This window comes from Mustelus asterias, chromosome 14 (genome assembly GCF_964213995.1).
Source record: "Mustelus asterias chromosome 14, sMusAst1.hap1.1, whole genome shotgun sequence".
Lineage (NCBI taxonomy): Eukaryota > Metazoa > Chordata > Chondrichthyes > Carcharhiniformes > Triakidae > Mustelus > Mustelus asterias.
Window position 1 is genome coordinate 39693777 of NC_135814.1, and position 17909 is coordinate 39711685.

Below are 17909 nucleotides of genomic sequence, written 5' to 3' on the forward strand. Positions count from 1 at the left end.
GTTACAAAGTAATAACTATTATTATTGCCAATCAGCCTCTCTGGTACTGGAAATTAGCCACTGCAAGTGTGGCTTCTTATTTCATTAAAAAACTAGTATTTTGATAGAGCCTTTAATACACTCATAGGAGTGTTAGAGAACAAAATTTAATACATAAGGAGAGCTGAAGGTAGATAACTAATAGCTTTGTCAAAATGGCTTTAAGAGGCATCCTAAAGGAAGAAATAGGGATAGAGAGGGAAGTCCAAAGCTGAATACCTTGGCAACTGAAGGCACAGCTACTAATGGTGGAGTTTTTCTTAATTATTTGATTGGATGTGGGCATCACTGTCAAGGACAACATTTGTTGTCCCTCTCTAGTTTCTCTTGAGCTGGCCATTTCCGAGGACAGTTAAGAGCCACATGTCAGCCAGATCAGGTAAGGACATTAGATTATTCTTCTTTAAAGATCATTAGAGGTGGGTTTTTACATTGATAGTTTCATGGCATCATTTTGAGACTCGCTTTTAATTCAAAATTTAATGAACTGAATTTAAATTCCATCAGCTGCAATGGTGGGATTTAAACCCAGACCCAGGGTATTAGCCTGGGTCTCTGCATTACTAGTCCATTGGCATTACCGCCATGCCATCAATTGGAATTGTGGCTTGGAAAGCATAGTAAACTTGGCAACATGTAGCCACTGTGGAATGCGATTAGCAATCTGTTCACACACATCCTTAAGCAACTCCACAGAATGGTCCTTTTGACCATGGCATCACTAGCTCAGTGGGCACAGCAGCTCTCAAGCAGTGGAAAAGCTAGTTCAAACATAGATGTACTCATGTCAGTCCAACACCAGCTTAGTGAAGCAACCCAAACGCAAAAAACATTCTTCAATGATTTGCGCTCAGACATCTGAAGAGCAAGCAACATCCAGAGAACACTTATTGCTGAAATCTTGCTGCCATCTGTGACAGTGGGATCTTACAATCCTGCTGACGGCATACCCTCGCCAAGTGTTTCCCAGTGAGATTTGTTTGCATTGTCCTCACAGAGGGTGCCTCACCAGGACAGTGGTTTGATTAGTTACAGACACTCAGGACCCTGTATTTGCTGGAAGCCTCTTAAGTTTCTGCCCTGGGTGACCTTTGCATTAGGGAGAAATATGGCTCAGTTGGCATTGACACAGCAGTTAAAGGCAACATCTCCCCTTCATAGACTCTGCTGAGGAATTAGGAGATGTGCAAAAGCATCGCTTTCAGAGCATGATAGTCCTCAACATGGTCCAATCCACAAAGGCTAATCCTTTCTGGATACCCTACGTCAAGGAGTGCACAGTCACGCAAGCAATTTCATATTGAGTCGTGTGCTGTGCCTTTACACAAGGATCATGTAAAGCATCACAAAGCAGCTATCCAGGAGCAATGTACGATCTTCACAGGAAAGGAGACATCTTCATTAATATGAGCACATGCCTCTGACATTACACACTCATACCCCACTGGCAGACATTTGTAATGCTCCCGATTGATCCTGGACTTCCCCTAGTTCAGTATCGTGCATAGGGAGAATGGGAACTCAGCCTGGAATGACGTTCAGTCTAAAGCACGGACATGATAACAAGCGGAACAGGCATGAAAGCTGATGGTACTCGGTGTTTGACATAACTTTTATCAAATTCTCACTCTCATCAAATAAACGCCACTGCAAAGTACACTTTGAAGAAATTATTATAATGTCAGTCGAGACAAATAATTGTGCCATCCACAAACAACAGACTTCAGTGAGACAACATCAAAATAATCACTAACCTTGATGAGTAATTCTCCTGAACCCAAATAACATTTGTCTGACATTTAAAGATGAAACATGTATTATTAGCCAGCCATCATTGTCACGTAAGATGTCCCTTTACTGAGATCAAAGATGGGCAAATAAAAGCAACTCACTGTGGTGAGATTGTGTGAGGATGAATGCACTGATGATCCAGATGGGAGTCACATAGATTAGCTACTCAATCCCTGAGACTTGGAGACAGATTTACAGAAGTGAACAGCACATACAATGAGTAAACACTCAAGCTTTCAGTGTGCAGTTAAAACTTCTTCATTTTCCTAACCTTACTGCTATGTTTAGAAGCAGTCCTGACAGCATCGCAGAGATGGACGCAGCCTGCTGACTGCTTTGCCCTGTTAACTGAGTTGAATTTGGCGAGCATCCTCTGGTGGCCTGATGCTTGGATAGTCCTGGCCTGCGAAAGGTCTCCTGCACTGGGGCAGGAGCACCCTCCACAACCTGACAGATGGAGTTGACATGGTGACTGGCAGAGGGGACTTGGAGCAGCAGGACACCCTTGAACAGTCCTGAGTGGATGTCTCGGGGGTTCCTAGCTGGCACTCCTCCTCTCTCTGGGTGCCCACTGGCTCCTCCCTGACCCTTTGAGGAGAAGAGGGACTTGGGCGAGGGTAGAGGTGCCCACATCGTCCTCTTGCCTAGCCACCGCTGGAACGATGGCTAGAGCGATGGTGTGCAGGTACAAGCACAAATACAGCAGAAATTGCTGGACCTGGGTTTCCAAGGCAGCTGCCACCCTTCGCATGGAGATGTCAATGTGCTCACATGCTGAGGCCATGATATCGGACAGAATATCAGACACCTCCATCCTTCATTCCTGGCTGGTGACGGCCTCTGACAACCCTGCCTGAAGTCCTCTTGCCTCTCGCTGCATCTCCAACATGTCCCAGGGTCAGTTCCAGAGGCTCGCCACTGGACTCATTCTCAGCAGGACATGGTCTCCAGCAGTCCTCCAAGTGTTAGAGACCTCGGCTGTCACTGTGTCTGCCAGCTGTCGGCCTGTGTTTGTGAGGTGTTCATCAGGCTGTGAACCCGAGCCCACTCTAGAACCAGGTTCCCCCAAGGTGCATGTATCTGCATTGGTGGAGGGTGCGGGTGAACACAGTGACGGTTCTACATCAAATGGTAGCTCTGCTTCCTGCTCAGGGATGGCCTGGGGCTAGGGCTGAGTCAGGAGGACATTCTTCATTTTTTCTTACTGGTACCTGGAATAGAGAGAAGCAAGGGTTGGTGACTGACGAGGCAGCCTCCTACACTATAGGCTTCTCACAGTCACTGTCTGCATGTGGGCGATGCAAACTGGCTGCACCCTCACTGGTTTGCTGGGGGAGGCCAATCGCATCTTGTGCGCAGGAATAATCTTGATCCTCTCCAGCCAGCTCTGCAGCCTGTTGCTCGAACTAGGGAGAGTTTCTTCAATTCCACAGTTGTGCCTCCACTCTTGGCTCTCTCACTTTTGTTAATGGCAGATCTTGTCCTGCATAAAGACAAATGGATTGACTAGGATAGAAAAACATTTCAGAAGCATGCATGCCTGTTCTGTCTGCTGATCCCAGTAAAGGATTAAGACACTGTTTCTGCAGGATCCTACATGAGATGATGACCTTAAAGTTGCAAGAACTGTCTTGGCATTCACAGGCTCACCAATCAGAGGGCTAAGAGTTTCAGTGAAACCAATGTGATTTCAGTCAGATCACAGCTCATTCATAAAGAACATAAGAACATAAGAAATAGGAGCAGGAGTAGGCCATCTAGCCCCTCGAGCCTGCCCCACCATTCAATAAGATCATGGCTGATCTGAAGTGGATCAGTTCCACTTACCCGCGTGATCCCTATAACCCCTAATTCCCTTACCGATCAGGAATCCATCTATCCGTGATTTAAACATATTCAACGAGGTAGCCTCCATCACTTCAGTGGGCAGAGAATTCCAGAGATTCACCACCCTCTGAGAGAAGAAGTTCCTCCTCAACTCTGTCCTAAACTGACCCCTCTTTATTTTGAGGCTGTGCCCTCTAGTTCTAGTTTCCTTTCTAAGTGGAAAGAATCTCTCCATCTCTACCCTATCCAGCCCCTTCATTGTCTTATAGGTCTCTACAAGATCCCCCCTCAGCCTTCTAAATTCCAATGAATACAAACCCAATCTGCTCAATCTCTCCTCATAATCAACACCCCTCATCTCTGGTATCAACCTGGTGAACCTTCTCTGCACTCCCTCCAAGGCCAATATATCCTTCCGCAAATAAGGGGACCAATACTGCACACAGTATTCCAGCTGCGGCCTCACCAATGCCCTGTACAGATGCAGCAAGACATCTCTGCTTTTATATTCTATCCCCCTTCTTCTGAACTCCAGTGAGCACAGGCCCAACCTATTCAACCTTTCCTTATAAACCACCCTTTTGTCCTGGGAGTCAGTCTGGTGAAACCTCTTTGAACTGTTTCCGCTGCAAGTAAGGTAACCAAAACTGTGCACAGTTCTCCAGGTGCAGTCTCACTGTATGGTTGTAACTTTATACAGTTTTATGCTTTATCTCCCTTGCAGTTACTGCCAATATTCCATTTGCCTTCTTAATCACTTCCTGTACCTGCATGCTACATACAAGAACACCCAAATCTCCGGCCGAGATCACAACCCAGGATTGCCTCAAATCTGGCATTTCATGGGTCTCGCAAAGTAGTAACACTGTGCTGATCTGAGGTTGAAATTAAAGCCTACTGCTTTGCTTTCTATCAAATTATTAAATATGCAAAGTGTGGTTCGTAATCACTGGTGTTTGAAATTATTTGTTGATTCAAATGCTATACTTTTCACTGATTTCCTTGAACAAAAAGCACAAAGGGTTAGATGGTTTCAATGAATGCAACGTGCTCGGGAATATAATTCCCATCTGAGTCGCTAATGTCCTTGGGGGAAGGAAATCTGCCATCCTTGCCCGGTAGGGCCTACATGTGGCTCCAGATCCACAGCAATGTGGTTGCCTCTTAACTGCCCTCGGAAATGGCCTCACCAGCCACTCAGTTCAAGGGCAATTAGGGATGGACAACAAATGCTGGCCTTGCCAGTGATCCCCATAGAAGAATGAACAAAAAATACTTTTTCATTTGACCTTTTCTCCAGATTTTCAGATTTGATCTGCTGATTTGGTTAAAAATCATAAATTTCAATCAATAATCTATCCTGTGTTAAATCCAATACTGCCTCGATAAAGCAACAAAACATAAGACAAAACTTGGTTCTCATTAACCTCCACAAAAGGCACAAATTTAAACCATTTGGATAAAATAAAACCCAGCTCTTCTATCTCTAGAAAGCACTGCTGTTAAGGAAGGTAGTTCAGTGTAAATTATTTGTTTTCAATAGCAGAGGAAAGTTACTTTGAATACTCAGATGCATCCTGAAAGCTCTTCCGAAAGACGATTGCTAGCTACCAGTTTTTCCAGATAAAAATCTGGATAGTTTAATTGCAGCCAAAATGGTTATTAATAGTTCACTTTTCACAGTAGCACGCACTAAAATACACCATCTGTGTCTGTGGCAACATTTGACAAAGCTTGTGAATGACTAGTGTCAATGATGAATGTGAAGACAGCTTCGTATTATGGATTTATGTCCATAAGGAATAAGACTATCACAGACAAATTTAGAATCTTGATATTGACTGAAGATGATTGTAAATGCTTAAGACTTATCTTTTGCACTGACATGCTGAGTACCCCTATCATTGAAGGTAGGTATGTTCACGGAACCTCTTCCTCTCAATAGTTGTTCAATTGTCCGCATCCATTAATGCAGCAGGTCTGCAGACCTTTGAAATGGTCTACTGATTGTTGGATTGCTTAACTCTTGTCTGTGTCATGCTACCATGTTACTTGGCAACTTCACCGCTTAGCTAATTTTCATCATGTATGCCTAGTGCTCCACCAGGCATGCTGGCTTGATCTTCTACCCTCTTCACTGAACCAGGGTTGGTCCTCCAGTGCAATGCTAATGGTAGAGTGAGGGCTATTCCAGGCCGTGGAGTTACAGATTGTGCTGCTGATGACACACATCACCTTGTGGATGCCGAGTTTCGAATTGCTAGATCTGTCCTGAACCTACTGCTTTTAGCTTGGTGACAGTGCCACACAACACAATGGAAGGTGTTCTCATGTCCACGGTGACCACGATGCTTAGGTGCACTGGCCATGCTAAACTCAGTGTATCCAAACAGGTGCCAGAGTGTGGCGACTAGGGGATTTTCACAGTAACTTCATTGCGGAGTTAATGTAAGTCTACTTGTGACACTAATAAATAAACTTTAAACTCAAATGTGAAGACATGACCTTATCCATGAGGAATGTGCAGTGGTTATTACAATCAGATAGGCTTTTACAGCAATTTGGTAGATTAATTGTGATTATTATTGATATCAGCTTTTTATTCCAGATTTATTTTATTAAATTATTTTAATTTCCTACTCCCATGGTGTGATTTGAAATCATGTCTATAGACCACTAGTCCCAGACTCTGAATTACTAGCCCAGTAATGTACTGGCTATGCTATCGTATCCTATATTCCACTTAATTATTGACTTGAACTTGAACTTAAAGGGACAAAACAGATTAAACCACAGCTCTATTTTAGTGGCTGAACAACATCACTGTGCAGGGTAGAAAATATGGGGTAGAATTTTTCAGGGTTCTCTAATCTCCTGCTGGAACATCAGTGCAAAAGTCAGCTGAAACCCTGAGGAAATGGCTGCAAAGGCTGTTTGTGTAGTTTCCCCTGGACTTTCTGTTGATCTTTCACTGAAGTTATGCCAGGAAATCAGGAGAACTCCTGGAGAAATTACTGTGAGCAATGCCACAATACCCAAGCTTGTTAATTCACTGTCAGGACTCAGGTTCTTATCTGAACTGGTGTCTCTCTGGAAAATCAGCACAGCCCAAGTTTTGAAGAACTCTGAATGGAACTGCAGATTCTATTAAGCTGATTTATATATTTTCCAAAAGAATGTTGACAGATCACACTGGCTGATGCTACAATCGCTTCCAGTCATTATTATTCCATGTTTGAAATAGGGCCTTTTCAATTCTGCACATACCGATATGCAACACCTTTAAATGTTCCTCTCAGTGAAGAGTGAGGTTAGGTTCAAGGATGAAAAGAATCTAAAAGCGCTTTTCCCCTTTTACAGTTTGAGGTGAAACCTCAGTAAACCGGGGCATTGCAAAACTGCTCCCAATGTCTGTCTCAGTCAAACTGGTGAACATCCAGAGACAAGGACAACATTTCATAGAATCATAGAATCCCTACAGTGCAGAAGGAGGCTATTTGGCCCATCGAGTCTGCACCAACCACAATCCCAGCCATGCCCTATTCCCGTAACCCCACATATTTACCCTGCTAATCCCCCCGAGACTAGGGGCAATTTAGCATAGCAAATCAACCTAACCCGCACATCTTTGGACGGTGGGAAGAAACCGGAGCACCCGGAGGAAACCCATGCAGACACGGGAAGAATGTGCAAACTCCACACAAACAGTGACCCGAGGCCAGAATTGAACCCGGGTCCCTGATGCTGTGAGGCAACAGTGCTAACCATCGAGCCACCCATTTGGTGGACATGGAGTTTTTCCAAAAGGAACTGTTAGGGAAAGTTGTTCTTCACTTTCCAACTCCAAAGAAGCAATCATTTCAGAAGAGTATAAAATGGGGCGAAGGACATACTGCATCTGAGTCCACAAAAGCAACTGACATTTAATAATCCAATAGAGATGACAATGCACCTCTGGGAGCACTCATCTCACAATCTGAGGAAAGCTTCTCAAATTGGCCAAAAGTAGGTGAATTGGAAAGCTCCTACTTAAGAGGCACTGCAACCTTTGTCATCTAAACTTGCTTTAAGAAGAACCATTGCTCCGTTCAGGGCTTGGTGGACAGATTAGAATAAGACAAAAGCATTAGTACCAAGAGGGAATTACCATTAGTACCAAGAGGAAATTTATACTGGAGCAGAACAACTTGACAGTAAGCAGGCTTGTCATTGACTTATCTTTGAGTTAAATGTAACTTTTTTATGGTAATGGCGCAGCTTGGGTTTTCAGGCTCCCTTCTATACTGAACACAATCCTGCAGGATGGACAGCCATCGATATAGATGGACTCTGTAACTTGGATTTTAGTTCTGTCAAGCACAGAGACAGTAGGCCTAGACATGATTCCCACTCTACCAGTGTGAAATTCCTTGACACCACTGTAATTTCTGGGATCAGCCTAATTTACAAAAATCAGGGTAACATCCAGGAGTCACAAACACCACAGGTTGGGAGCTTGCCCATTTGGGGTTGTGTATGGGATGGGCAACAAGAGCTATCTGTATAATTTTAAAAGCCTTCACAGCAGGTTCAAATGTCAGGTAGCTAAGGAAATAGAATTACACAGAGTATGGAAAAGGTCTGCCATCCTTGCAGGAAGACTCAAAGCCTCAGGCTCACCAATGCAACGACAAAAGTGCTTCTGCACGAGTTGAGGCAGAAGAGTGAAGTCTTACTTGCAATGAAGGCTTCTAAAGATGCTGAGAATCAATGCAAGGTGCTTTCAATGACTGTTACAAGAGGAGCCACCAACCTTCCAAAAATGTGTGCAGTAATCACGTCTGATGATTAGAATGAGTCCCCAAATGTTAATAAAGCTGTTAAATTGCTTCCCATCAGCAGGTCAGTGCCCCTTATATCAGTGACCATCATTTGGAAATGTTCCTTCACTCATAATCACACATAACAGATCCCATTATAAGCCACACATGATATTTAATTCAGACAGAAAGTGCTGGAAAAAGTCAGCAGGTCTGGCAGCATCTGTGCAGTAAGGAGCAGAGTTAACATTTTGAGTGGAATATAACTTCTTCAGAACTCTCGTCAGATGCTGCCGGAGCCACTAAACTTTTCCAGTGCTTTCTGTTTATATTTCAGATCCCCAATATCTGCAGTATTTTGCTTTTATTTTAACATGGAATTTAATTGTTTGGCACATGCTGACACCTGGAGTTCCAGCAAGTCAAAAGCCATTTTCAGTTCTTGCAATCTTTTTTTCCCCAAATACAAGATATCCATAAGAAAGGGCAACTGGGAGCAGCCTTCCAAATCTCTGACCTCTCACCTTGTACAACAACAGCTGGCATTCATGTAGTAACTTTAGAGTGGCAAAAACTTCCCAAGGCACTTTATAGATAAATGAGGAAAATAAATGGGCACCAAGTCAAAGACAGGGCCATTCTTATTGGTGACCAAGATGTTGATCAATGAGGGTTTTAAGAAGGTGGAGAGTTAGTGGGATTTGCAGATGGAATCAATAAATAGCTGAAGACCCATCTGCAAAGGAAGGGTGAAGGGAAGGGATTCAAAGAGTGAAGGTTGGAGGGTTCTGTGGTGAGAGGCTGCAGTGCTGGAAGTTACAGAATCAGAGGTTGGTGAGATCATGGAAGATTTTAAACACAAGGGTGAGAACATTAAACTTTAGGCACCAGAATGCTAAGTAGGTGAGAAAGGACTGAGATAACAGATGTGCAGAACTTTATGTGGACTAAGATATGGGCAGCACAGCTTTGGGTGAACTGATATTTATGGAAAGTGGAAGATGGGAAATCAGTCAGGAAGGAGAATGTGGAATATTTGAGTACGGAGGCGACAATAACATGAGTGAAAGTTTCAGTGGCAGATTGGCGAAGGTAGGGGAAGAGATAGTCAACTTTATGGAAGTAGAAGTCGCTGGCGTTTGTTACGGAGAGTAAGTGGGGTTGGAAGTTCAGTGCACACTCAAAAAGAATCGAAAGGTTGTAAACAATTTGGTTCAGTCTGAGGCAGTAACACAGGAGATGGGTGGAACATTTGGAGAGTGTTCAAAGTTTATGAGTAAAAAAACTGGATAAAATGCCAGAAGATCAATGGTAGGTATTCAATAAAGAATTTAACATAATACAGAACCCATTTGTACCTCAAAGGGGCAAGAGCACTATCTGCCAAAAAAAGTCATGGTAAGAAATGGTAAGTCATGGTAAGAAACAGTTTGGATATGAAGTCTTGTAACCTACAAAGCTTTGGGCCAAAAGCTGGAATGTGGGCTTAAGTCAATTCGCCTCTTCACAGCTGACACAGACACCATCGAATGTGGCCCCCTTCTGTGCTATAAATTTCTATCAATTATTTTTAACATACAATTAAAAGAAAAAGCATAAGAAAATGCAAAAAATAGCACAGATCCCAACAACTTGTAAAAATACAAGCAACAGCAAAGGGTGATAAAACAGGTAGCAAGTGCTATACAATCGGAGTATAAAAAGGCACTTACTAGGGAAATTAAAATCAACACAAGCATTTTTTTACACTTATATTAGAAAAAGAGGCTGGTACGGAGTCAGGAGAAATGTGGAGTCCTTAACAACTGATGATGGCAACATTGTCGGTGAAAATAGGGAAATGGAGGACATGCTGAATAATTTACATGGGTATTTACAGTAGAGGAAGAGATCAGCATGCTGGAAATCCCAAGAAAGCTAATATTGAATCAGATACAGGAACTCACCAAAATTAATGTAAACCAAATAACAATAATAAAGAAAATAATGGCACCACAAAGTGACAAATCTCCAGAAGCAGATGGTTTCCATCTCAGGATTTTAAAGGAAGTAGGTGAGAACATTGCAGATGACCAAGCTATAATTTTACAAAGCTCCCTTGAATGTGAACCATTCCTTTAATTTGGAAAGTTGCGCTCGTCACTTCACTATTTAAGAAAGTTGAGGAGGAAAAACCAGGAAATTATAGACCAGTTAACCAAACATCAATTGTCAGGAAATTAAAGCATAAGGTGACTGAACGTATGAAAAAGACAGGGTAATGTTTTATCTATATGGACTTCCAGAAGATATTTGATGAAGACTCTCTAAAGGGACTATTAGCTAAACGCGAAGCCATGGAACTGAAGGGAAACCTTGTTAGGAAACCAATGGAACAATAGGAGACAGAGAGTGGAGATGATGGGAGGTCCTCTAATTAGCAGGACATGAATAGTGATGTCCTGCAAGGATCTATATTTAGGATTCAACTATTTTCTATATTTGGTCATGATTAGGATATTGGGATAGAAAGCCACATATCCAAATATGCTGATGACACAAAAATAGTCAGCATTATAAGCAGTACGGCTGGAAGCACAAAGTTACAAAAATACATTGATAGATTAAGTGAATGGAGAAAACAGTGGAAAAATCAATATCAACGTTGGCAAGTGTGAAGTCATCCAGTATGGTCCTAAATTAACAGAACAGGGCCCTTTTTAAATGGTGAAAATTAATTTAGTAACAGTGGTGGTCCAAAGAGACATAGGGGTCCAACTCGATAGCTCATTAAAATGTCACGAACAGGTACAGAAAATAATCAAGGAAGCTAATGGAACGCTGCCCTCTATATCTAGGGAGTAAAATATAAGGGGAGAGAAGTCATGCTTAGTTATACAAAACCCTGGTTAGGCCACACCTGGAGTACGGTGAGCACGGTCTGGGCACTACAGCTTAGGAACAATCTCTTAGGCCTTTACATTCCCCCGAAAGGGTTCCGAGGCAGGGCAGGGGGTTAGCATAAAATTGCAAGGATGGGATTCTCTCTGGGATCCCGCCTACCCCGACCTGGTCACAATTTTACAGTGGGGCAGGTAGGACCTTGGAGTGGAAGCTGCCCTTGCCCCAGTTGCAACCCTGAAGTGGCCGCTTCAGGGCTTTTCTCCCCCCCCAGCCTCAATTGTTGAGCTAGCAGGCGAATGATGAATCAGAGTGGGGGGGAGACAGAAGTTATCTCGGGTGGGATGTGCCATCAGAAACACCCTTCTGACTGGGATTGTTTTATAACCTCCAGACCACCCTCTCCCCCAACCTAGCCTCCAAGATCCTGGCTGCCCCCCCGCCCCCCCCAAACTACCCTTCACCCACAGCAACCCCTCAAGCTTTCCCTGCACCTCCCCATTTACCCCTTCTCCCCACCCACTCACCTTTCCTCCGGTTCCTGGCACTTTGTTCCAGACAGCAGGTTGTTATGCCTCTTCCGGCCACTGCAGCACTGTTGCTGGAATGACTGGAGAGCTGCTGGCCAACCTGATTGGCTGGCAGCTCTCCATGGTGGGACCTCCTGCCAGTGCAGGGCAGAAGTCCTGCCTTCTGCTAATCAACACTCGTTAAAAGCATGAAGTTGCATTAGACCTGCTTCAGATGGCGGGGGCTCTTGAAAATATTGGTCTTGGACTTGGAAGGAGTGCAATATATACATGTAGCAGAATAATAGAGATTGCACCAACTAGTTGTACTTCCTGGAATTTGGACGGTTAAGAGGTGATAAAGATATCAAGGGGAATCGATAGAGCAGATACAGAAATTATTTCTGTTGTCTGGAGTGTCTTGGACATAAGCAACAATTACCAGCATAATCTATAAATTAGACCTTTCGGGAGTAAAATTAGGAAACACTTCTACATACACAGGGTGATAGAAATTTGGTATTCTCTTCCACAAACAACAATTAATGCTGGATCAATTTAAATATGACGTTTTTGTTCTCCAAAATTATTAAGGATATGGTACAAAAGCAAGTATATGGTGCTCAGTCATGGATCAGCCATAACTTCATTGAATGATGGCTTACTCTTGCTCGTTCTTCTATGACAGGAAATGAAGACAATGGTTTCTCAAGATATAGCTCTCTGGAAATATAACTGGAAATCTGTCTGGACAGCAGCTGTAGAGAGGTTGAGAAAGGTAGATCTGGATTCTGTTAGCATCCAAGCCAATGGGCTATGTCACCAAAGTACAGAGTATGGATAAGGAAGAGGAAACTTCCTGCAAGTTGTTCTCGAAACATTTGCACCAAAAGAGTTGAAAATGATAGTACAACACAACATCGCAAGTACAACACAACACCGCAACAGAACAAGACGTACAAAGGTTTGTGGAAAATAAATAGCAACAAATTACAGAGAAAGAGATTGAGAATAATGACGAGAAGCTAGCGGAAATTCACCACTCCCTGCCAGTAACAGAAACCAAACTCTCATCAGCACTGTTTCCCTACTTTAATGTTTAATAAGTTTTTTTTTTCAAAAATAGCAATTCTTCGATCATACTGTTAATGTAGAAACCTGGGTTTGAAATTGGGTCGCACTGTGCCTCTTTTACATGTGTAAAACAGACACCTAAAGGTCCAATATGATGGGTGGCATGTATGTGCTCAATCTACATCACCTGCCATATTGTTTGAAGCTGTTTCATAGCTGGTAGCAGCTTTATACTTGCAAATCAGGAACATAATACCAGTTTTATGCCGCCTTTGCAACCGTTAATTTCACATGCCGACAGCAAGCTGTGGTTAGTATTTGCAGGTGCTTCAAAAGTTTGCCAGCAAAATCTGCACTCCTTAAAGGGACTACTACAGATCGCCACTGGAAAGCGAAATTTGATTTTTTTTACTTACTTTGCTGTGAAGCAGTGAAGAGCTGGAGTAATGGCCACCGGTCAACCCTATTCCCTACCTGGACTGTCACCACCCACACCACCCCAAGGACCAATGAGCTATTGCTGGAGCCACAATTGGCACCTGCAGCTTGTGGTGTGGACAAATTGTCATGGTTCTGTCGCAGGCCCAACTCAGCACCTGCAGCATCAATTGCACTAAGTTACCATCCTAAATCAGGCGTGATTCATTTTTCTGCCCAGTGATTTGGAAAGAAAGAAATGAATGGAAAGTGGAAGGCTCTTTAATTAAGAAAATAAGGGAGTTATCATGTGTGTTTAATAAAATCTATCAAAGTCATAGGCAGAATGGCACATGAACTAGTGTACTTCACATTTCCACTCTCCTTTTTTCCTCTATGTTACTGGAAGCAGTCACGGGGAAAGATTTCTGAGAGGTTTGCTTCGATCTTGCTTGTGATTTAGCTAGTTGCATATCATGACATGTAGCGGACTCAGGTGACCTTGCCTGCGTTCGAGAAAAGAATGTCCTACCCTGACTTTAAGAACGTGCCGGTTTCAGGGAATGACTCCTGTCACTTGTCCAGAGCCAGCTGCAGATAAGGGGTGGGCGACAATATGAGAGTTTCTGGCCTCATGCTCTTGCTGGAGGCTGATCAGTCACAGTTATTGCTCTGCTCAAGCACACACTGGAGGGTCGTGGTGACATGCTCCCTATATCTTTTACCTGTAATTGCCTGAAATTTGGACCCAAGCAGATGGTTATCACACCAAAAAAGTGAGGATCGCAACATCATCAATGGGAGCATTCCTGAGAGATGTCACAAACGTATTCACTGACCGAGTACATGAATTGTCTTTTATTGATGGCTCATCACAACAGAACATCGATCAGAATTTCACGTTGCTCGGGCCATTGCACACCTGACCCAGAAGCGTGTGAAATCGCACAAGTTGACGTCGGCAGCACATCACGATGTCATCGCGCACTCACAATACTTTGGTCAGCGGGTGTGAATGTTGGTAATCAAGCAGGCAGTTTGGCCCATTAAGGGGCCAGCTGAATAGAATTTTAAATGATCCATCTGCTTTAACAGTTGGTGGGTGAGTCAACTGACCAGATGGCCTTTAGGTTTTAGCTTCAACTTCGATCTGTCGCGAGATGGACTGTCAGGGGTGAAATAAAATTAAGAACATGTCTGGGAACTGAAGTTTGTGTTTGAATGTGCTGCCCAGACAGTTTTTATAAAGCTATTTACTTTGCACGGATAAGCAGCCCTCCCTGAGACAGCTCCACAGTGGCTGTCCCCCTGATGAAACACATTGTGCCGTCCCGCACTCTCCCCTTTCTCGGAGCCTGCCCTCTTCCTGCCCTCTTCGACAGCGCTCAGCCTTTCACAGAGCGCGTTTCACACTGGATGGCTGTTAATTAGTCAGCCAGCATGAAATCGCACTTCAGTGCCGCCGCAGCCGGGAACGCGTTTCATGCCTGCTGAATGCACACAGCCAACGGGTGAAAACCTCAGGCCCTAGAATCCTTGCTTCATGATAATATTCAACAGGATAGTGGAAACTGTGGAAACCCAGTTCACAGTGTAATCTGCAAAAAAGCAAATACTGAAGTGCCCATTCATCCCTTTGCGATATGAACTGGGTACGTTACAGTTCACTCAGGCTGTCCAAGTTGCCGTGGCAACATATACTTTTACATGCATGCTGCAGGCTGGAGCTATGGATAGTGAAAAATAAAGTTAAAGTAAAGTTTATTTATTAGTGTCACAAGTAGGCTTACATTAACACTGCAATGAAGGTACTGTGACTATCCCCTAATCACCACACTCTGGCGCCTGTTCGGGTACACTGAAGGAGAATTTAGCATGGCCAATTCACCTAATCAGCACGTCTTTCAGTCTATGAAAACCCAGTTCATAGTGTAAGCGGCAAAGAGGCAAACACTGAAATGCCCATTCATCCCTTTACAATATGCACTGGCATGTTACAGTTCATTCAGGCTGTCCGAGTTGCCGTGGCAACATGTACCGGAGGTGGAAGCGTCAACACTCTTTCCATCACATGGTTGACTAGGAATCACTCCTGCTGTAGTTGCCTGCCATTGGAGGGATTTGCAATTTGATACTCAGCCTGTTTGACCATGTTACAAATGCACCTTGCTTGGGCACCAGGTCCTGGGTGACGACACAAACCTGGAGCTTCTAACTCAGAGGCAGGCATCTACTACACCACAAGACCTCCCACATATAACGCATCCTCATTTAAATTGTTAGTCTCCTGAGGTTAGGATCACTCAGCCATTCAACAGGGTTTCTGATGGTGCCAAGCCTCCACTTAACAGTCCTTGTTCAGCCAATACTCCTGCCCCTTTTACACCTATGGAAAGCAACTCATCTGTAAATCCACCTTCTAAATCTGCAAAACCCACCATTATACAAGTCTCTGGATAAGTGTCTGCTTTAAATGATAATGATGCTGCGTGATAGACTGAAGTTTGAAGCTGAGAGGCCAGCTTGCTGCTCTTGCAATTTGAACAGCGCCTGCAATAAGAAAAAGAGACATAAAAGTCAATGTTCATAGTTAGAAATGTAGTTATCATGCAGAAATTATATTGTACATTTTGCTGCACTGGTTACTCCTTTATAGCTGTTGAAAAACATTTGCCCAAAGAAATTATCCAAACCTGGAGGGTGTTCTTGTCCTGCAGCTCCTACTCCACTCTTCTTATGTATATTTTCCCAGCTGATGACTTCCTTGTTAATGTCTTAAAAGAAAGCAAAAGATTTAGCCTGCTAAATCTCTTCACCCATCACTTAAAGGAAGTCTTTTTCTGTTAGGAGAATAGAAACACATAAATCAGTGAGTGTGCAGTTATGCTGCACACTTTGCGCAGCAACAATTCGGTGTGAAGCTTAGCTGAATACAGATATCTTGCTGACAGAAAGGGCCCGATTTTACCATTGCGTCGCGCCCGTTTACGGGCGTGGAAACGTGGCAAAGTCGGGTGTGAGGCCATTAACGCGATCCACGCCCGTGTCCGCGCAGATGGCCACTTTACCGAAACCCGGGAATGGCGGCGATCCGATTCGCGCCCGAAACGGGCGCAACGGCGATTTAAATGCATTTGCATGTATTTAAATGGAATTAATGAACTGCCCGCCCAACTTTATCAGCATTTCCCCCTTTACCGCCGCGTTTGCCAATCCGGAATCACGCCAAAATGAACCTGCTGAATAAAAGTCTGAATCGGATGCTCCAGCTGCTGAAGAGCGAGTTCAACGCTTCCAATGGCTCTCTGACTCAGATTGGTGGTCGGGGTGGGGGGGGGGGGGGGGGGGAGGAGGCGGGTCAGATCATTCTCTGGTTTGGGGGGGGGGAGGGGAGGGAGGCCAGATCGTTGTCTGGTCGTGGGGGGAGGAGGAGGAGGAGGCGGGTCAGATGTATCTCTTGTGGGGGAGGGGGCAGCGGGGGGGGGGGAGGGCCGATCATTGTCTCGGGGGGGAGGGCCGACCGTTGTCTGGTGGCGGAGGGGAGGGGTGATCGTTATCTGGTTTTGGGGGGAGCGAGAGGGCTGATCATTGTATGGTTGTGGGGGGGGGGGGGGAGGGCTGATCGCTGTCTGGTGAGGAGGGAGGATGAGGCGGGTCAGATGTATCTCTGATGGGGGGGAGGGCCGATCGTTGTCTGGTGGCGGGGGGGAGGGCCGATCGTTGTCTGGTGGCGGGGGGGAGGGCCGATCGTTGTCTGGTGGCGGGGGGGGGAGGGCTGATCATTGTCTGGTGGTGGGGGAGAAAGAGGCGGGTCAGATGTTCCTCTGCGTGGTGGGGGGGGGGGCCAAATCATTGTCTGGTGGGGGGGGTGGGGGCGGGCGGTGAGTGAGGCCGGACCATTCTCTGGGGGGGGCGGATGAATGAGGCCAGATCGTTGTCTGGGGGGACGGGGGTGGGGGGGGGGGGGGAGTGGGGGGGGTTGGTGAGTGAGGCCAAACCATTCTCTTGGCGGTGGGGGGCGGGGGGGAGTGAGGCCAGATCATTCTCGGAGAGGGGGGGGGGAGGAGGGAGGCGGGTAAGATGTATCCCTGGTGGGGGGAGGGGGGCCCGATTGCTCACTGGTGGGGGGGGCAGATGGATCTCTGGTCGAGGGGGTCCGCTGCCACTCTGCGGGCGATCGGGTGGGGGGAAGGGGGCAGGAGGTCACGATCAGTCTGGGTAGCGGGGGGTAGGTGGATAAGGGGGGCAGTGATATCTGTGGGGGCCTTTGCTCACGCTTTTCATTCCCGGGCCACTTTCTCCGCTTTCTGCGGCCTGGGAGCGATCTGACAGAGGCGCGATTTTTCAAATTTTTTTCTAACTATGCATGCGCAGGTCAGAGCTCCGATCATTCCAGACGCGCTAAGCCTTGCCCACAGCGTGAATGGGACCCACGATTTCTTTTTCAGTCTGAGTGCGTATGGGGGCGCCTGAAAGCTGATTTCTCAGTCAGATCTGCATTACACCCAGATTCAGCACTTAGAATGAAAATGATAAAATCAGACCCAAAGTGCGCAGGAACATTTGACTGCTG

At 45.1% G+C, this 17909-nt stretch overlaps 1 protein-coding gene across 3 annotated transcripts in view; it reads right to left on the bottom strand.

Moving 5' to 3' along the window:
* The window catches only part of cers6 (ceramide synthase 6), a 291866-nt gene that overhangs the window by 189963 nt on the left and 83994 nt on the right, over positions 1–17909 (bottom strand). The gene's annotated exons all lie outside the window — the stretch shown is intronic.